General features: G+C 47.6%; 1 protein-coding gene and 1 pseudogene across 2 annotated transcripts in view; one reads left to right on the top strand and one right to left on the bottom strand.

Moving 5' to 3' along the window:
- RPP30 (ribonuclease P/MRP subunit p30) overlaps positions 1 to 5,144 on the bottom strand; it is a 32,690-nt gene extending 27,546 nt beyond the window's left edge. The window contains exon 1 of one of the 2 annotated variants that reach the window (XM_044296549.1): positions 5,014 to 5,144. The gene's annotated coding sequence lies outside the window, so the exon portion shown is untranslated. The remainder of the gene's footprint in view (positions 1 to 5,013) is intronic. The other variant, XM_044296548.1, reaches the window with a different exon arrangement.
- On the top strand, positions 135 to 19,541 carry LOC122942170 (annotated as a pseudogene).
- Positions 19,542 to 22,091: the final 2,550 nt, after the last annotated feature.

Here is a 22,091-nt window from a genome sequence, read left to right as displayed (position 1 = left end):
GGTGACCTACCTACCCTCTGTACATATATACCAGAGGATAGGTCATCAGTATTAAAATTTCAGGAAAAATAATTTTTAATTCATGACAAAAAGCATCCCTCATCATAATATAAGCGCATCCTGCATGATCCTAAATGATGGTAAATTTGCCAGGACCGATGACCCCCCACCACACCAGGTCCCCTTTTTGGAAATTTGCTAGGGCAGCGTAAAAACGCCAATTGCATGCAATATAGGAGCAACAGGGTTTAAAAAGTTGCAAACCAGTTTTCTCCAGGAATCTGGACTAGGGCCAATGTAAGGGACCCCCATTGAGTTCTGTCGGCAGATATACACACATACGAGGGCTGAAACGATTACTCAAATTAATCTACTAAAGGGATTCTGTCATCAGAATTTAGGCCTATAACCTAAACATATGGTCCGTACTAGGGCTGCACGATAAAATCGAAAAAATAATCGAATCGCGATAATCGGCAAATGCGATATGGCGATTTGGCCGACCCGAAAATGCCGCGATTATATATAAAGGGGCCCTGCGCACATAACTGCCTTTTGCGTGTAAAGTGTTTTACTAGTGTCTGTGTGTGTGGGTGAAACAATCTCTCTCCTAACAGGTCCGACCTCTGTACTCACTATGAATGCAATGCACTGCAGCAAGCGGGCCGGCCGGCGCGTTACTGACGTCACTTAGTAACGCTCCTCCCACTTCAGGAAGCAGGAGCGTTACTAAGTGACGTCAGTCACGCGCCGGCCGGCCACCTCGCTGACGCTCGCTGCAGTGCATTGCATTCATAGTGAGTACAGAGGTCGGACCTGTTAGGAGAGAGATTGTTTCACCCACACACACAGACACTAGTAAAACACTTTACACGCAAAAGGCAGTTATGTGCCCAGTTTAGGACACATGAGGGGGACCAGCATAAGATGCTATGTGTCCTCCACAGGTCCCCCACAACACAGCGTCCTCCACAGGTCCCCCACAACACAGCGTCCTCCACAGGTCCCCCACAACACAGCGTCCTCCACAACACAGCGTCCTCCACAACACAGCGTCCTCCACAACACAGCGTCCTCCACAGGTCCCCCACAACACAGCGTCCTCCACAGGTCCCCCACAACACAGCGTCCTCCACAGGTCCCCCACAACACAGCGTCCTCCACAGGTCCCCCACAACACAGCGTCCTCCACAGGTCCCCCACAACACAGCGTCCTCCACAGGTCCCCCACAACACAGCGTCCTCCACAGGTCCCCCTCAACACAGCGTCCTCCACAGGTCCCCCTCAACACAGCGTCCTCCACAGGTCCCCCTCAACACAGCGTCCTCCACAGGTCCCCCACAACACAGCGTCCTCCACAGGTCCCCCACAACACAGCGTCCTCCACAGGTCCCCCACAACACAGCGTCCTCCACAGGTCCCCCACAACACAGCGTCCTCCACAGGTCCCCCACAACACAGCGTCCTCCACAGATCCCCCACAACACAGCGTCCTCCACAGATCCCCCACAACACAGCGTCCTCCACAGATCCCCCACAACACAGCGTCCTCCACAGATCCCCCACAACACAGCGTCCTCCACAGATCCCCCACAACACAGCGTCCTCCACAGGTCCCCCACAACACAGCGTCCTCCACAGATCCCCCACAACACAGCGTCCTCCACAGATTATTATTATTATTTATTATTTAAGCGCCATTCATTCCATAGCGCTGTACATATGATAAGGGGTGCACATACATAATACAGACAATTGCACTAATCATAAACAAAATGAGTTACAAACTGGTACAGAAGGAGAGAGGGCCCTGCCCGTGAGGGCTTACAATCTACATGGTATGGGAGAAGGACACAGTAGGTGCGGGTGAAGCAGGTCGTGGCGGTATAGAGGCAGCAGGGTCATTGGTTGTAGGCTTGTCTGAAGAGGTGGGTTTTCAGGTTTCTTTTGAAGGATTCCACTGTAGGTGAGAGTCTGATATGTTGGGGTAGCGAGTTCCAGAGTATGGGGGATGCACGGGAGAAATCCTGGAGTCGATTGTGGGAAGAGGCAATAAGAGGAGAGGAGAGAAGGAGGTCTTGTGAGGATCGGAGAGTGCGTGTGGGGGTGTATCGGGAAATTAGCTCAGAGATGTAGGGAGGGGACAGGTTATGGACGGCCTTGTATGTATTTGTAAGTACTTTGAAGTGAATTCGTTGGGCAATGGGGAGCCAGTGAAGGGATTGGCAAAGGGGAGAGGCAGAGGAATAATAGGGTGAGAGGTGGATTAGTCGGGCAGCAGAGTTGAGGATAGATTGGAGGGGTGCGAGAGTGCTAGATGGAAGTCCACAGAGGAGAATGTTGCAGATCCCCCACAACTCAGCGTCCTCCACAGATCCCCCTCAACACAGCGTCCTCCACAGATCCCCCACAACACAGCGTCCTCCACAGATCCCCCACAACACAGCGTCCTCCACAGATCCCCCACAACACAGCGTCCTCCACAGATCCCCCACAACACAGCGTCCTCCACAGATCCCCCACAACACAGCGTCCTCCACAGATCCCCCACAACACAGCGTCCTCCACAGATCCCCCACAACACAGCGTCCTCCACAGATCCCCCACTACACAGCGTCCTCCACAGATCCCCCACTACACAGCGTCCTCCACAGATCCCCCACTACACAGCGTCCTCCACAGATCCCCCACAACACAGCGTCCTCCACAGATCCCCCACAACACAGCGTCCTCCACAGATCCCCCACAACACAGCGTCCTCCACAGATCCCCCACAACACAGCGTCCTCCACAGATCCCCCACAACACAGCGTCCTCCACAGATCCCCCACAACACAGCGTCCTCCACAGATCCCCCACAACACAGCGTCCTCCACAGATCCCCCACAACACAGCGTCCTCCACAGATCCCCCACAACTCAGCGTCCTCCACAGATCCCCCATAACCATGTCATACCCAGTCGCGTCAGCGGCTCATATGGGAAAATCCAAGCAAATAGACCTCTAGCACAATTCCTTTAAAATATCACATCGCATATCGTTATCGCAATTTTTAGGGCCCTAATCGCAATTGCACAAAATTCCCATATCGTGCAGCCCTAGTCCGTACTAATACACAGAATCCTAAATTGACGTCATCAAATGCGCCTGTGGCTCTATAATCATATAAAACAGGTTTATATAACCTGTCACTCATGTCACAATTGTGTCCAAGGGGACGTCTCACGATGCAATGTGCCTGGCTGCAGCCATCTCCTTTCGGTGCTCAGTGCCGTTTTCTGAATCGAAATCGCCACCCTCCTTTTCATTAGATCCGCCTACCTCAGTTCATCGCCGCCTCTCTAATGTCCGCTCTACTCAGCCAGATCCCGCACATGCGCACTAGGTATCACCCGGCTGTAGGAGGTTGGATGGCTGTAATCGGGCAGCCAAGGCAGGTTCTAGCGAAGTGCGCCGGCCGGCGCATGCGCACTTCGCAAAACGAGGCCGCTGCCAGGAGTCCGCACGGGCGCATCAGGTGCTACCTAGTGCGCACGCGCGGGATCTGGCTGCCGACACATGAAGCGGATGGGTTGGATGATCGCGTTCTATAAAGGGTCACCAAGTTTTTATAACACTTTTGATATCTCACAGAGACAAATCAAAAGTTTTAATTGGTGGTGGTGGGGGGGGTGTCATAGTGCTGAGACCCCCATGGATAGTTTGAACAAGGAGAGAGAAGCGCTCACATATCGCACACTCCTAGCGGCAGGAGACAGGCTCAATGGAAAGTCTTTGAGCGAGTCTAGATTCCATCCGATATTGCAAGCGCTTCTCTCTCCTCCTTCTAGTGATCATGAGGGTCTCAGACCTCACACACCCCACCAATCAACACTCTCTCTCCGACATATCAAAAGTGTTTTGGAAACTCAGTGATCCTTTAAAGGGGTTTTACGGTAATATTGATTTTTAATCAAGTGTCAGCAGACTGCAACCCCCCCCCCCCCCCCCCCCAAAAAAAAATTTGAAGATTCAATACTGGCCTGCTCCCCTCTCTGCCTCCACTACTTACATCCGGCTGGCCATGGTCACATGCACCGCTCCAACCAATGGCTGGCTTCAGAGGTGACATGCTGTGTGTGACCATGACCAGCCGGATGTAAATAGTGGAGGCAGCGAGGAGGACCGGAGCAGGTACGAATCTACTATTTCAGGGGGCAGGCCGCGGACACTTGCTTAAAAGGGTATCCTGGTTATAGTTAGCCCTCATCCACCGGCACTCCAGCTGTTCAGAAACTACAACTCCCAGAATGCTTCATTCACTTCTATGGGTTTTAAAAGAACACCCAAGAGTGCTTGCATGCTGGGAGTTGTAGTTTCACAACTGGAGTACTGAAGGTTGCTTATCCCCATAACTGGTGGAGGTCCTACCACTGGGACCCCTACGATCAAGAGAACGCTTGGCTATTCCCGGCACTCCCATAGAAATGAATGGGGTGGCGATGTGCTTTTCCAATCAGCCGCTCCGTCCATTTCAGGGGCCCCGTTCTCATGATAGCTGTGAATAGGGGATACATTCTATAACCAGAATACCAATATCAGTATTACCATAAAACCCCTTTAAGGTCCAGAAATGTGCCCATGCAGATCATTACGCCCCTTTCACATGACCGTATTTTTGGTCCGCATCCGATTCACATTTTTTGCATTTCAACGGGGCCGCACTCTGCATTCATATGTCCGTTCCGCAGTCACATAAAAAATATAGAACGTGTCCTATTCTTGTCCATTTTGCATACAAGAGTAGGCATTGCTACAAGGGGTCCACAAAAAAACGGATGCAATGCGGACCGCAAAATACAGTGGTGTGAATGAACCCTGTACAAGTTTCCTTAGTCCACCGCTGCAGAAAGCTGCAATGGTTGACACGGGTCGTCACTCCTGCCAGAGACAGACGTGAAGGAGCTGGTGTCGGCTCATTATATAGGGAGAGCCCACAATGACAGCAGATGACGGGGTCCCCAGCGCCTCACCTCTCAGATGATGAGCTTTCTCCCAGCACTGAACTCAGCAGCGACCATGTGCTCCGGGCTCCGGCTCCAACCAATCAGGACTCAGCCACGGGGAGGGGGCGGGGTTTGTGGTAGGATTGGTAGTTTCCCTGGGATAATTGACTCTCCTTGGACAGTACATTACGTGAGCGCGTTCGAGATTCGCTAGTGGGTAATGTTACTTTTGGCCTGTTTGCTGTTAACCCTCGCTTTGCTGTTCTTTTTCAAAAAGCACCGTTATTGGTGTAGCTGAAGCACGTGATTAGATTTGTAAAAAGCGATTACTTCCGGGTGTCTGCGCGTGAGCCGTACTGGAAAGTGTGGAGCTGCGGGTGTGGGGACGCTCGGATCTTAAAGTGAAAGCACAGTGTTCTTTTCTTCCCTATTCCAACAACCAGCAGAAATATATAATCATATCATGTTATTATATATATATTTTCATATGTTTTAACTTCTGTAGCAATTTTTTTTTTAACCCCTTAAGGACTCAGCCCTATTTCACCTTAAAGGGAACCTGTCACCCAAAAATCGCCTATTAAGCTGTTTACAGTACCTTATAGTGCTGTATACTCGTTTCTTGATGCACTTTTTGTTCGTTTTCCCGCATGTCTGCTCATTCAGAAATCGATGTTATATTCAGCTGCTGCCCCGTGCTTCAAGTCAGGCTTGAAGTCACGGGGGCAGCGGCCTCGGCGTCTTACATGGCCCTCTCCCCGCCCCCTGCCTCTGTTACTGACAGCCGAACTCCGAATCCGGGACCGCGCTCAACGGCCGCATGCGCAGTAAAGGGCGGCAGGAGCGCGGTCCCGGCTGCCGCGCGTACTACGCGCCGTCTTACTTTCGCCGCACTGCGCATGCGCCCGACATCCTGTATCAAACGCGCCCGCGCCCGGCATCTGGGCGCGGGCGCGTTTGATACAGGATGTCGGGCGCATGCGCAGTGCGGCGAAAGTAAGACGGCGCGTAGTACGCGCGGCAGCCGGGACCGCGCTCCTGCCGCCCTTTACTGCGCATGCGGCCGTTGAGCGCGGTCCCGGATTCGGAGTTCGGCTGTCAGTAACAGAGGCAGGGGGCGGGGAGAGGGCCATGTAAGACGCCGAGGCCGCTGCCCCCGTGACTTCAAGCCTGACTTGAAGCACGGGGCAGCAGCTGAATATAACATCGATTTCTGAATGAGCAGACATGTGGGAAAACGAACAAAAAGTGCATCAAGAAACGAGTATACAGCACTATAAGGTACTGTAAACAGCTTAATAGGCGATTTTTGGGTGACAGGTTCCCTTTAAGGACTTGGCCATTTTTTACAAATCAGACCAGTGTCACTTTAAGTGCTCATAACTTTAAAACGCTTTGACTTACCCAGGCCGTTCTGAGATTGTTTTTTCGTCACATATTGTACTTCATGACACTGCTAAAATTGGGTCAAAAAAGTGAATTTTTTTGCATAAAAAAATACCATATTTACCAAAAATTTAGAAAAATTAGCAAATTTCAAAGTTTCAGTTTCTCTACTTCTGTAATACATAGTAATACCCCCAAAAATTGTGATGACTTTACATTCCCCATATGTCTACTTCATGTTTGTAGCATTTTGGGAATGATATTTTATTTTTTGGGGATGTTACAAGGCTTAGAAGTTTAGAAGCAAATCTTGAAAATTTTCTGAAATTTACAAAAACCCAATTTTTAGGGACCACTACAGCTCTGAAGTCACTTTGCGAGGCTTACATAATAGAAACCGCCCAAAAATGACCCCATTCTATAAACTACACCCCTCAAGGTATTCAAAACTGATTTTACAAACTTTGTTAACCCTTTAGGTGTTGCACAAGAGTTATTGGCAAATGGGGATGAAATTTGAGAATTTCATTTTTTTGCCTAATTTTCCATTTTAACCCATTTTTTCGAAGCAAGGGTTAACAGCCAAACAAGACTGTATCTTTATTGCCCTGACTCTGCCGTTTACAGAAACACCCCATATGTGGCCGTAAACTACTGTACGGCCACACAGCGGGGCGTAGAGTGAAAGGTGCGCCGTATGGTTTTTGGAAGGCAGATTTTGCTGGACAGTTTTTTTGACACCATGTCCCATTTGAAGCCCCCTGATGCACCCCTAGAGTAGAAACTCCATAAAAGTGACCCCATCTAAGAAACTACACCCCTGAAGGTATTCAAAACTGATTTTAGAAACTTTGTTAACCCTTTAGATGTTGCACAAGATTTAATGGAAAATAGAGATACAATTTCAAAATTTCACTTTTTTGGCAGATTTTCTATTTTAATATTTTTTTTCCAGTTACAAAGCAAGGGTTAACAGCCAAACAAAACTCATTATTTATGGCCCAGATTCTGTAGTTTACAGAAACACCCCATATGTGGCCGTAAACTACTGTACGGCCACACAGCAGGGCGTAGAGTGAGAGGTGCGCCGTTTGGTTTTTGGAAGGCAGATTTTGCTGGACTGGTTTTTTGACACCATGTCCCATTTGAAGCCCCTGATGCACCCCTAGAGTAGAAACTCCATAAAAGTGACCCCATCTAAGAAACTACACCCCTCAAGGTATTCAAAACTGATTTTACAAACTTTGTTAACCCTTTAGGTGTTGCACAAGATTTAATGGAAAATAGAGATACAATTTCAAAATTTCACTTTTTTGGAAGATTTTCCATTTTAATATTTTTTTTCCAATTACAAAGCAAGGGTTAACAGCCAAACAAAACTCATTATTTATGGCCCTGATTCTGTAGTTTACAGAAACACCCCATATGTGTTCGTAAACCGCTGTACGGGCAAACGGCAGGGCGCAGAAGGAAAGGAATGCCATACGGTTTTTGGAAGGCAGATTTTGCTGGACAGTTTTTTTTGACACCATGTCCCATTTGAAGCCCCTCTGATGCACCCCCAGAGTATAAACTCCAAAAAAGTGACCCCATTTTAGAAACTAGGGGATAGGGTGGCAGTTTTGTTGGTACTAGTTTAGGGTACATATGTTTTTTGGTTGCTCTATATTACACTTTTATATGTGGCAAGGTAATAAGAAATAGATTTTTTGGCACTTTTTTTTTTTTTGTTATTTACAACATTCATCTGACAGGTTAGATCATGTGGTAATTTTATAGAGCAGGTTGTCACGGACGCGGCGATACCTAATATGTATACAATTTTTTTTATTTATGTAAGTTTTACACAATGACTTCATTTTTAAAACAAAAAAAATGTTTTAGTGTCTCCATAGTCTAAGAACCATAGTTTTTTCAATTTTTGGGCGATTATTTTAAGTAGGGTCTCATTTTTTGCGGGATGAGATGACGGTTTGATTGGCCCTATTTTGGGGTGCACATGACTTTTTAATCGCTTGCTATTACACTTTATTGTGACGTAAGATGACAAAATGGCTTTTTTTACACCGTTTTTATTTTTATTTTTTTACGGTGGTCACCTGAGGGGTTAGGTCATGTCATATTTTTATAGAGCCGGTCGATACGGACGCGGCGATACCTAATATGTATACTTTGTTTTATTTATTTAAGTTTTACACAATGATTTAATTTTTGAAGCAAAAAAATCATGTTTTAGTGTTTCCATAGTCTGAGAGCCATAGTTTTTTCAGTTTTTTGGCAATTATTTTGGGTAGGGTATGATTTTTGTGGGATGAGATGACGGTTTGATTGGTACTATTTTGGCGTACATGCGACTTTTTTGATCACTTTTATTACCTTTTTTGGGAAGTAAGGTGGGCAAAATTTCAATTTCCTAATAGTTTTTTTTTTTTTTTTTTTATGGCGTTCACCGTGCGGGGAAAGTAACATGACCGTTTTATAGATCAGGTCATTACGGACGCGGCGATACCAAACATGTGTAGGGAATTTTATTTTTTTCATTTTTATTCAGTGATAAATGTGTTTTTTTGATTTTTACTTTTTTTTCACTTTTTTTTTGACCCAGACCCACTTGGTTCTTGAAGATCCAGTGGGTCTGATGTCTGTATAATACAGTACAGTACAATATATATTGTACAGTACTGTATTTTACTTACACTTTGTCTGAACAGATCTATGCTTTCAGCACAGATCTGTTCAGAACCATGGACAGCAGGATGCCTGAGACGGCGTCCTGTTGCCATGGGAACCTTCCCCGTCTGCTCAGTAGTGGTCAGAACTGCGCAGACGGGGAAGGGTAAGGACGGGGCTTCGGGGGGCTGCCTGGGAGCTCTCTCCCTCTCCATTCGGGGGGGCTGCAAAGACACTGCAGCCCCCCGATGGGAGAGGGAGGGAGCTACTTCTTACTGTTAACTTTTTCCATACAGCGGTCCGTACGGACCGCTGTATGGAAAGGGTTAAACGGCTGACATCGCATCACCGATGTCAGCCGTTTATACCAGGGTGCCAGCAATGTGCTGGCACCCTGGTATACCCACTCTACACCAACGAATTTTCAAGGGGAGGCGGGCGGGGGATCGCGATCCCGGCTGCCGCACCGCCCGCCTCCCGCACCGCCCCCACCGCCCACAACTCCCCCCCCTGCACCACCCGCCGGCCAAAAATCATGCAGGGGTGCAGGGGGGAGGTAAAATCTATATTTGAGGTACACTAAAGTTTCTGATCCCCGCGGTCAGGGACCGCAGGGGTCAGAAACTGCAAAAAGCGCAGCAAACCGCAGGTCTGAATTGACCTGCGGTTTGCGGCGATCGCCGATAGGGGGGGGTCACATGACCCCCCCTGGCGTTGTCACAGGATGCCGGCTGAATGATTTCAGCCGGCATCCCGTTTCCATTAACCCCCGCGGCGCCGGAATCTGCATTTAAAGTTAGGACGTACCGGTACGCCCTGAGTCCTTAAGGACTCGGGAAATAGGGCGTACCGATACGCCCTGCGTCCTTAAGGGGTTAAAGAGGACCCGTGGGGCAGGATCAACCCTATTAAACCAGGCATGCTGCATGGTAGGGTCGATCCTGCCGATCACAACCATAACAAGGGCTGCATTTATTGTTGCCACCTTTCCCAACAAAAAATATTGGTCAAGTTAAGCCACACCCTAAAGGGGTTGCTGTGGGTGCGGGTGTTAAGTCGCTATCATACTGTGGCTCCCAATAATATTAATGCCCCCATTAGTGCCCCAGAATTAATACTGTCCACATTAGTACCCCCAGTAATAGAAATGCCCCCATTAGCGCCCCCAGAATTAATAATGCCCACATTAGAGCCCCCAGTAATAGAAATGCCCCCATTAGCACCCCCAGAATTATTAATGCCCACATTAGTGCCCCCAGTAAAAGTAATGCCCGATTAGCTCCCCCAGAATTAATACTGTCCACATTAGTGCACCCCAGAATTAATACCCCCCCATTAGTGCCCCTCAGTAAGACTAATGGTCTCATTAGTGCCCCGCAGGAAAAATAATGCCCCCATTAGTGCCCCCCAGGAAGAATAATGCCCCCCATTTGTGCCCCCAGGAAGAATAATGCTCCCATTAGTGCCCCGCAGGAAGAATAATGCCCCCATTAGTGCCCCCCAGGAAAGTTAATGACCCCCATTTGTGCCCCCAGGAAGATTAATGCCCCCATGTGTGCCCTCAGGAAGAATGATGCCCCCAGGAAGAATAATGCCCCCATTAGTACCCCCAGGAAGAATGATGCCCCCATTAGTGCCCCAGGAAGAATAATGCAACCATTAGTGCCCCCCCAGGAAGAATAATGCCCCCATTAGTGCCCCCCAGAAAGAATAATGCACCCATTTGTGCCCCCCAGGAAGAATAATGCCCCCCATTTGTGCCCCCAGGAAGAATAATGCCCCTATTAGTTCCCCCCAGGAAGAATAATCCCCCATTAGTGCCCCCCAGGAACATTAATGCCCCCATTAGTGTCCCCAGTTAGAATAATGCCCCCACTCACCTCCTCCATTTGCTCGCTCTGCGGAAAACCCCCCCTGCTGATTGGAAGCTCAGGACAGGACCTGCGCTCCAGCGTGATGATGTCTCGCAGGTCCTGTCCTGCACATCCAGTCAGCAGTGCAAGCAAATGGAGGAGGTGAGTGCTTTTTCTTTCTTTTTAATTGACACAGGGGGAGGTAAAGGCTTCACTAATGAGCACTCCGCAATGGAAGCGCTCATTAGTAGCAGTCCGCAAAGGAAAAAAAATACAGACATCGGCAGGGCCACTAAGTTACCGGCCTTGCCAGTGAGATACCGGCCGGGTGGCAACCATAGCTGCAATACGGGCAACGGCCAGGTGCATGAGGCCTTATAGTGATTTATATTGCTGTGTAAGGGCTCATGCACATGACCTTTACCCGTTTTGCACTCAGCAAATTGTGAATCCGCAACAGACAAATACCAGCATTTTGTGGAACAGAACGTCCTGCCCTCTAGAGAACAATCCTGTCCTTGTGCGTAATACGAACAAGAATGAGACATGTCCTGTTTTTTTGTGGGGCCAAACAACATGAGGCCTTACACTGACAGCATTATGTGTAATTCAGTAGATTTCACAACTCTCAGGGTTACACATCATTATAAATTATAATGCTGTCCGAGGAGCAGAGGCCAGAACAGCACCTCGCAACTTGCTTGTATGTGTCTGACCTTTATGAGCAGGATCAACCCTACCATGCCTGGCTTAATAGGGCTGATCCAAGGAGCAGACTGGAAATTTAAAGTGCCCCTGAAAACAAAAACGAAAAGTGGTTCATTAATGTAGGTGGGTCCAGATTGACAGAAGGTGGGGCCAACATGTGTGGGTGGGGTCAGCTCGAGTAGGCAGATGGTGGTGTAAAGAGCTTGATAAATGTCCCTCACTATACTGCTCCAGCAGAACCGAATACCACAGAATATACTGCTCCAGCAGAACCAAATACCACAGGGGTGGAGTGTTCCCTTTAAATATTGCCGCCCCTTTTAACCACTTCAGCCCCGCTAGGTGAAACCCCCTTCATGACCAGGCCACTTTTTACACTTCGGCACTACACTACTTTCACCGTTTATCGCTCGGTCATGCAACTTACCACCCAAATGAATTTTACCTCCTTTTCTTCTCACTAATGGAGCTTTCATTTGGTGGTATTTTATTGCTGCTGACATTTTTACTTTTTTTGTTATTAATCAAAATGTAACGATTTTTTTGCAAAAAAATGACATTTTTCACTTTCAGCTGTGAAATTTTGCAAAAAAAACGACATCCATATATAAATTTTTCGCCAAATTTATAGTTCTACATGTCTTTGATAAAAAAAAAGTGTTTGGGCAAAAAAAAAAAATGGTTTGGGTAAAAGTTATAGCGTTTACAAACTATGGTACAAAAATGTGAATTTCCGCTTTTTGAAACGGCTCTGATTTTCTGAGCACCTGTCATGTTTCCTGAGGTTCTACAATGCCCAAACAGTAGAAAACCCCCACAAATGACCCCATTTCGGAAAGTAGACACCCTAAGGTATTCGCTGATGGGCATAGTGAGTTCATAGAGCTTTTTATTTTTTGTCACAAGTTAGCGGAAAATGATGATGATTTTTTTTTTTTCTTACAAAGTCTCATATTGCACTAACTTGCGACAAAAAATAAAAAATTCTAGGAACTCACCATGCCCCTCACAGAATACCTTGGGGTGTCTTCTTTCCAAAATGGGGTCACTTGTGGGGTAGTTATACTGCCCTGGCAATTTAGGGGCCCAAATGTGTGAGAAGAACTTTGCAATCAAAATGTGTAAGAAATGACCGGTGAAATCCGAAAGGTGCACTTTGGAATATGCGCCCCTTTGCCCACCTTGGCAGCAAAAAAGTGTCACACATGTGGTATCGCCGTACTCAGGAGAAGTTGGGGAATGTGTTTTGGGGGGTCATTTTACATATACCCATGCTGGGTGAGAGAAATATCTTGGCAAAAGACAACTTTTCCCATTTTTTTATACAAAGTTGGCATTTGACCAAGATATTTTTCTCACCCAGCATGGGTATATGTAAAATGACACCCCAAAACACATTCCCCAACTTCTCCTGAGTACGGCGATACCACATGTGTGACACTTTTTTGATGCCAAGGTGGGCAAAGGGGCGCATATTCCAAAGTGCACCTTTCGGATTTTGCAGGGCATTTTTTACATATTTTGATTGCAAAGTACTTCTCACACATATGGGCCCCTAAATTGCCAGGACAGTATAACTACGCCACAAGTGACCCCATTTTGGAAAGAAGACATCCCAAGGTATTCCGTGAGGGGCACTGCGAGTTCCTAGAATTTTTTATTTTTTGTCACAAGTTAGCGGAAAATGATGATTTTTTTTTTTTCTCTTTTTTCCTTACAAAGTCTCATATTCCACTAACTTGCGACAAAAAATAAAAAATTCTAGGAACTCGCCATGCCCCTCACGGAATACCTTGGGGTGTCTTCTTTCCAAAATGGGGTCACTTGTGGCGTAGTTATACTGCCCTGGCAATTTAGGGGCCCATATGTGTGAGAAGTACTTTGCAATCAAAATCTGTAAAAAATGACCGGTGAAATCCGAAAGGTGCACTTTGGAATATGCGCCCCTTTGCCCACCTTGGCATCAAAAAAGTGTCACACATCTGGTATCGCCGTACTCAGGAGAAGTTGGGGAATGTGTTTTGGGGTGTCATTTTACATATACCCATGCTGGGTGAGAGAAATATCTTGGCAAACGACAACTTTTCCCATTTTTTTTATACAAAGTTGGCATTTGACCAAGATATTTTTCTCACCCAGCATGGGTATATGTAAAATGACACCCCAAAACACATTCCCCAACTTCTCCTGAGTATGGCGATACCAGATGTGTCACACTTTTTTGCTGCCAAGGTGGGCAAAGGGGCACATATTCCAAAGTGCACCTTTCGGATTTTGCAGGGCATTTTTTACACATTTTGATTGCAAGGTACTTCTCACACATTTGGGCCCCTAAATTGCCAGGGCAGTATAACTACGCCACAAGTGACCCCATTTTGGAAAGAAGACACCCCAAGGTATTCCGTGAGGGGCACTGCGAGTTCCTAGAATTTTTTTTTTTTTGTCACAAGTTAGCGGAAAATGATGATTTTTTTTTTTCTCTTTTTTCCTTACAAAGTCTCATATTCCACTAACTTGCGACAAAAAATAAAAAATTCTAGGAACTCGCCATGCCCCTCACAGAACACCTTGGGGTGTCTTCTTTCCAAAATGGGGTCACTTGTGGGGTAGTTATACTGCCCTGGCAATTTAGGGGCCCATATGTGTGAGAAGTACTTTGCAATCAAAATCTGTAAAAAATGGCCTGCAAAATCCGAAAGGTGCACTTTGGAATATGTGCCCCTTTGCCCACCTTGGCATCAAAAAAGTGTCACACATCTGGTATCGCCGTACTCAGGAGAAGTTGGGGAATGTGTTTTGGGGTGCCATTTTACATATACCCATGCTGGGTGAGAGAAATATGTTGGCAAAAGACAACTTTTCCCATTTTTTTATACAAAGTTGGCATTTGACCAAGATATTTATCTCACCCAGCATGGGTATATGTAAAATGACACCCCAAAACACATTCCCCAACTTCTCCTGAGTACGGCGATACCAGATGTGTGACACTTTTTTGCAGCCTAGATGCGCAAAGGTGCCCAAATTCCTTTTAGGAGGGCATTTTTAGACATTTGGATCCCAGACTTCTTCTCACGCTTTAGGGCCCCTAAAAAGCCAGGGCAGTATAAATACCCCACATGTGACCCCACTTTGGAAAGAAGACACCCCAAGGTATCCAATGAGGGGCCTGGCAAGTTCATAGAATTTTATTTTTTTTCGCATAAGTTAGCGGAAATTGATTTTTTTTTGTTTTTTCTCACAAAGTCTCACTTTCCGCTAACTTAGGACAAAAATTTCAATCTTTCATGGACTCAATATGCCCCTCAGCAAATACCTTGGGGTGTCTTCTTTCCAAAATGGGGTCAGTTGTGGGGTGTTTGTACTGCCCTGGCATTTGAGGGTCTCCGCAATCATTACATGTATGGCCAGCATTAGGAGTTTCTGCTATTCTCCTTATATTGAGCATACAGGTAATGAGATTTTTTTTTCCGTTCAGCCTCTGGGCTGAAAGAAAAAAATGAACGGCACAGATTTCTTCATTCGCATCGATCAATGTGGATGAAAAAATCTCTGCCAAAAAAAAATAATGGAGGGGAAAGGCGTCTGCCAGGACATAGGAGCTCCGCCCTACATCCATACCCACTTAGCTCGTATGCCCTGGCAAACCAGATTTCTCCATTCGCATCAATCGATGTGGATGAATAAATCATTGCCGGGATTTTTTTTTATATATATATATATATATATATATATACAAAGTGCTTGCCAAAGCATAGGAACGCCGCCTCCTCCTCAGCTCGTATGCCTCGGCAAACGTATCTGTCACTGCAGAGGAGAAAATCCCGTCTTGCAGCGCCGCATACACCGACTTGCGTGTAATCTGACAGCAGCGCAATGCTTCTGTCAGAATGCACATCGTTGCTGCAGCTAGTAGATCGGTTGGTCCACCTGGAAGGTAAAAAGACAAAAAATAAAATAAAAAATGAAAAAACCAGGCCACAACGCAATAATTTTATTAACTTTGGAACAGAACATGTAACTTTAACTTTTGGAACTAAACATTAACGTGTTTGCTTACCTGTTTTTTTTTTTTTGTTTTTTTTTTTGTTTTTTTACCTTTATAGAACAAACCTCTCCTTCCCCATGGGTCAATGTGCAAAGCGCAAATCGCCCAAAGATGTGGCGAAGTGCGTTATGCACTTTGTCCCATGTGAAAGGAGACGTTTGCAGCAGCAGTGAGTGAATGGGCCCTAATAGCCCTGTGTGCCTGTCCTGGTGAGATGATCCCTATGCTAGGTGTACCTGTGTGTGGTACTTTCGGAAACACTCCCCTAAGCATAGGGCAGGGTGGTCGGGACAGTCAGGACAGAAATAGCGGGTGTCACGTCTTATTCCACTCCTGCTACAGACACAACATTTTTTTCGGGGTGGCGGTCGGTTTGAGGTACCAGCAACGACACTGGGGAAGTGTCGCTCGTGTAGACGGCTAACTACACTGGTGGATGGGGCCACGGAACCTCCTGGATACAGGAGGTTCGCAATGATCTCTTCCTGAAATTTGAGGAAGGATCCAGTTCTCCCAGCCTTACTGTAGAGAACAAAACTATTGTACAGAGCCAATTGAATTAAATATACAGACACCTTCTTATACCAGCGTCTGGTGCGTCGGGAAACTAAATACGGAGCCAACATCTGGTCATTGAAGTCGACCCCTCCCATGTGGAGGTTATAGTCGTGGACTGAGAGGGGCTTTTCAATGACACGGGTTGCTCGCTCAATTTGTATTGTCGTGTCTGCGTGAATGGAGGAGAGCATGTAAACGTCACGCTTGTCTCTCCATTTCACCGCGAGCAGTTCTTCGTTACACAGTGCGGCCCTCTGCCCCCTTGCAAGACGGGTGCTAACGAGCCGTTGGGGGAAGCCCGCGTGACTAGTTCGCGCGGTACCACAGGCGCCAATCCGTTCTAGAAACAAATGCCTAAAGAGGGCCACACTTGTGTAGAAATTGTCCACATAAAGATGGTACCCCTTGCCGAATAAGGGTGACACCAAGTCCCAAACTGTCTTCCCACTGCTCCCCAGGTAGTCAGGGCAACCGACCGGCTCCAGGGTCTGATCTTTTCCCTCATAGACCCGAAATTTGTGGGTATAGCCTGTGGCCCTTTCACAGAGCTTATACAATTTGACCCCATACCGGGCGCGCTTGCTTGGGATGTATTGTTTGAAGCCAAGGCGCCCGGTAAAATGTATCAGGGACTCGTCTCTGCAGATGTTTTGCTCAGGGGTATACAAATCTGCAAATTTCTGGTTGAAATGGTCTATGAGGGGCCGAATTTTGTGGAGCCGGTCAAAAGCAGGGTGGCCCCTGGGACGGGAGGCGGTGTTGTCGCTAAAGTGCAGGAAACGCAGGATGACCTCAAATCGTGTCCTGGACATAGCAGCAGAGAACATGGGCATGTGATGAATCGGGTTTGTGGACCAATATGACCGCAATTCATGCTTTTTTGTCAGGCCCATGTTGAGGAGGAGGCTCAGAAAAGTTTTAAATTCGGAAACTTGGACTGGTTTCCACCGGAAAGGCTGGGCATAAAAGCTTTCCGGGTTAGCGGTGATAAATTGTGTGGCATACCTGTTTGTCTCTGCCACGACTAAGTCTAAAAGCTCCGCAGTCAAGAACAGCTCAAAAAATCCCAGGGCCGAATCGATCTGAGCTGTCTCAACCCGAACTCCAGACTGGGCGGTGAAAGGGAAAACTACGGGTGCGGCTGAAGTTGGGGACTGCCAATCAGGGTTTGCCAGCACCTCTGGGATTCTAGGGGCTCTACGGGCACGTCTTTGCGGTGGCTGCGACGGGGTCACTACTGCACGTGCCACCGTACCAGCTTCAACTGCCCTTCTGGTGCTCGCTACTTCACCAGGTTGTACGGCAGTGCTGGTACTAGGTCCAGGAAGGGCTGGGCTGCTGGTGTATGCCTCACCACGTAATCCGACAGCACCAGCCCCACTCTGCTGCTCTTGAAACGGATCCTGCGCAACCTGCGGTCTAGCGACACGGGGCCGGGTACGCCTGGTGCTATCAGGGACCTCAGCCTCCTCGTCCGAACTTTGGGTCAGAGAGCCACTGCTTTCTACAGGTTCGTATTCTGACCCGCTGGATTCATCAGATGAGGGTTCCCACTCCTCATCCGACTGGGTCAGAAGCCTGTAGGCCTCTTCAGAAGAATACCCCCTGTTAGACATGTGGGCAACTAAATTTCGGGGTATTCCCTGAGACTACCCAAGAAAAAAAAAGCAAGCCTGTCTTACAAATGGGAGGCTAGCGAAGTACCGGAGGCTGCTGCGGTTGATAAAAAATATCAAAACTGATTTTTTTATCGCCGCAGTGCGTGTAAAGTGAATGTGCAGCGATCAAAAAAAAAAATTTTTTTTTGTCACTGCGGTGGGGCGGGCGTGGGTGTACGCACGTGTGGGCGACCGATCAGGCCTGATCGGGCAAACACTGCGTTTGGGGTGGAGGGCGAACTAAAGTGACACTAGTACAATTATAGATCTGACCGTGATCAGTTTTGATCACTTCCAGATACTATAAAAGTACAAATGCTGATTAGCGATACGCTAATCAGCGAATAACGGACTGCGGTGCGGTGGGCTGGGCTCTAACCGATCCCTAAACTACCTAACCAAGGGGCCTAAACTATACTGAAACCTAACGGTCAATACCAGTGAAAAAAAAAAGTGACAGTTTGCACTGATCACTTTTTTCCTTTCACTAGTGATTGACAGGGGGGATAAAAGGGGTGATCAAAGGGTTAATTGGGGTGATCTGGGGGCTAAGTGTGGTGTGGTGGGTACTCACAGTAATGATGTGCTCCTCTGCTGGAACCAACCGACCAAAAGAAGGAGCAGAGGAGCACAGCAGCCATATAACCCCATCATATTTACTAATATGTGGGGTTAAATGGCTGCTGATTGGTTTTTTTGAAAATCAGCAGCCTGCCAGCCAATGATCGTGGCCGGCAGGCTGCTGACGAAATACTCTGCAGTGAAATGCCTGCCCACGATGCGCATGCGCGGGCCGGCTGTGACGTAATCTCGCGTCTCGCAAGAGGACGCGCCGATGCGTCCAGGAGGAACTAATCAACCACCTCCCGGACGCATCGGTGCGTACAGCGGTCGGGAGGTGGTTAAAGGGGTTGTCCCACAAAAGATATTTTACAGTTTTCAAACCAGCACCTGCAGAGGTTGCTGACTAGATACTACATGAACCTGAACCAGAACCCCCACACCCTGCTGCCCAAGTTGTACGGACTGTACTGCGTCCAAGCCGGGGGCAAGAACATCCATATTGTGATGATGAATAATCTGCTCCACCGCTCCGTGAAGAGCACCTGACTTACGACCTGAAGAGCTCCACCTACAAGAGGCACATATCCCCCAAGGAGCTGGAGAAGAGCTTCCCCACCTACAAGGACCTGGACTTCATGCAGGACATGCCTGACGGACTCTTCCTGGACCCCGACATGTACAGCGCCCTGTGCAAGATCATCTAGAGGGACTGTCTGGTTCTGCAGAGCTTCAAGATCATGGACTAAAGCTTACTAGTGGGTGTCCACAATATGGACCACGCCCAGAAGGCGAATACCATGGTGGACGGCCAGATGCATGCCGATAGGCAGAAACAGGCTGCACTGCACAGAAGGCGCTCTGCTCCACCGCTATGGAATCCATCCAGGGCAAGGTTCGGCGAGGGGGCCCATAGAAAAGGACGATCAGATGGGCGGTATTCCAGCTCGTAATGCGAAAGGAGAGCGTCTGCTGCTGTACATCGGGGTCATGGACGTCCTGCAGTCTTACAGGTTCATTAAGAAGCTGGAGCACTCCTAGAAGGCGCTGGTCCACGATGGGGACATGGTCTTGGTTCACAGGCCCGGCTTCTATGCCGAACGTTATATATGATGTAATACATCAGATAAAAAAGTGGACTGCACCTGAGGGGACATAACACAATAAACCAATAGTAGAGGGCAATAAGGCAACCACAATTGGCTGGAATGTACACCAAATACACTGATATATAAATATCACATAAATATCACAAGTATCTAGATCAGGGATGGCCAACCTGCGGCTCTCCAGCTGTTGCAAAACTACAACTCCCAGCATGCCTAGTCTTAGTACAGCTATCAGCCTACAGCAGGGCATGGTGGGAGTTGTAGTTTTACAACAGCTGGAGAGCCACAGGTTGGCCAGCCCTGATCTAGATCATATCAAAGTGCAAGTGCATATCTCTATAAATACATAGGGAATAACTATCAATGTCACATAAATATCACAAATATCCAGATCATATCAAGGTACAAGTACATATCTCTATAAGTACACAGAGAATAACTCGATACCCTAAGAATGGAGGTATATAGAAGTATATATATATGCAGTACGCAGCCCTGCAGGGTGAGGCGAATGGTGAGGTCACAGGGGTAATTACTAACCGAGGGTGGTTATAGTACTCACAGTCTTTTATATAGGCTGGCACTATAAAGGCTGGCACAGGGGTCCTCTGGGGCACTCTCTGTGTATAGGGACCAGGCCTGATGGTAGGTGAGGTGCCCTGGATGTTGCAGGTTTTGTTTAATGTGCCTGTGGCAAGATCCCTTTAAATTCGTGAGGCCAGTGCCGGTAACGGTGGCACACCGATTTATGGTAGGAATAATTGAGGAACACGATGTTGTGATGAACCAAAACTTCTGTTTACTGGAACAGTTAACTATATACAGTCTTTGGTCAGAGTTCCATATGTAAGAAGCAGTCACAAGCAGGCTTTATATCAATGGCAGGCACAATGTTCTTGCAAGATACTCAGAGGGTTAAACACTTACAGATCAGGCTGCACTTTTCCTCAGAATCCTGTCTGTCTTTATCCCAAGGCCCGTATGCCCTATTGCTCGCTTTATCCTTGGTTAGGGAAAACTTCCTCAGGTATATGTCTCCTTGCTTTAAATAGATCCTTCTGCCCTTCAGCTCTCCGTTTGGCTGGAATAATGGCTCTGCTCTGTACTCTCATAGGAACTTCAGGTTGGTTTCTCAGGAGGCAACTCAGGAAGTTCCACTTCAGCTCCTCTCTGGCTAAAGTACACACTCTCTTCTGACTCTACACTCCTTTTCCTGCACAGGACCTGACTATATATATTAGGGGTTCCCTAGCTCCCTCTACTGTCTCGGAGGAGGAATTACACCCTAACAGGCCTAATACACAGATAACAGGAAAAATCACATAAAAACATCATATAAAATGCAATGGCCCTGTTCCACAAGAGGTAGAGAACAACGTGGCCCAATTGACCCTTGTGTCGTGCCCACATTTACCTAGTAGGACACTACATACCCCGTTGCTTTGACGTTGCCCGTCCTCGGCGCAACATAAGGGGCCCTGCCCAGCTGGAAACTGTAACCTGAAAGACAAAAATGCAAAGCAGGCACACACATCTACATTTGCAATACAAATATCAGGCAGCTCCGCTGGCAAAGGAACAAGTGTGGTGAAAAGGGGCGTCGTTCTCTTCATACAGGATAGAACAGTGAACATGGGCGCTGACCTCGTACAGCGTATCAGGGATAACCAGGATAATCCATAATAAAATACAGTAGTCCCATAAAACCGCATCTCAGAGGCCCACATGAGTTGGGGTACCTCTGGGCACATTTCTTTAAGTTTAATATTGCACACATAAAAGTCACAGCACATAAAGTCCACATCTCAGGGATAGTTTTCCCTGGCAAATCCGGGGTTAATAAAATAGTGCTGTACTATCCCCTATTCAACCTGAAAAGGGGGTTAAAAGGGTAAAGTGCAAAAATAGCAGGCACAACTTGGCTTTGATACTTGAAGCAGGCAGGATGTCCTGGAAGAAGTATGGCGGTAGAACACTTGTTATACTCAGTGGTTTTTAACTACCACTGGGCCATGGGGAACTGGCAGCAGCTCAATGGTGCCAAAACATAGGACTCCTGTCCTGTCACAGTTAAAGTCACTGTACTAAGGGTCCTCCAGCAATTATGGCCTAGCAGGCCTACTTACAGGTATGTATCCAGTTCATACTGGTCATCAGTGGTGGTACATCCTGGCTCCGCTTGAAGTCTTGGCCTGAAACGAAGATCCAAGCATGGCTGGGCCCACAAAACAGTATTTGCAGGCAATTGTAGCATAAATGGGCCTGTCACTGGTATAGGCTCTGTAAACCTGGGGGTGAACGCTACAGGAGGCTCCATGGGTCTGGGTGGCGCTGGCTTGAAGCGACAGACCCGACTCCTTGTATAGCAAAGCTTCTCTGGTACCGCAGCAGTGGGCACTGTTATGGAGGTCGCCGAGCTGGCGGGGACAGGGACTCTGACTGCAGGCTCGGGGGACATTGGAGTTCTTTGGGGGATCACAACTGTCCAGTGATATAGGTGCCGCTCTGGATGCTGCAAGTTGACGCAGGCCATGTAGATGGATCTCTAACCTTG

This window comes from Bufo gargarizans, chromosome 6 (assembly GCF_014858855.1).
Source record: "Bufo gargarizans isolate SCDJY-AF-19 chromosome 6, ASM1485885v1, whole genome shotgun sequence".
NCBI classification, from domain to species: domain Eukaryota; kingdom Metazoa; phylum Chordata; class Amphibia; order Anura; family Bufonidae; genus Bufo; species Bufo gargarizans.
Note: the sequence above shows the minus strand (reverse complement) of the source record. Positions and strands in the feature narration are given on the sequence as shown.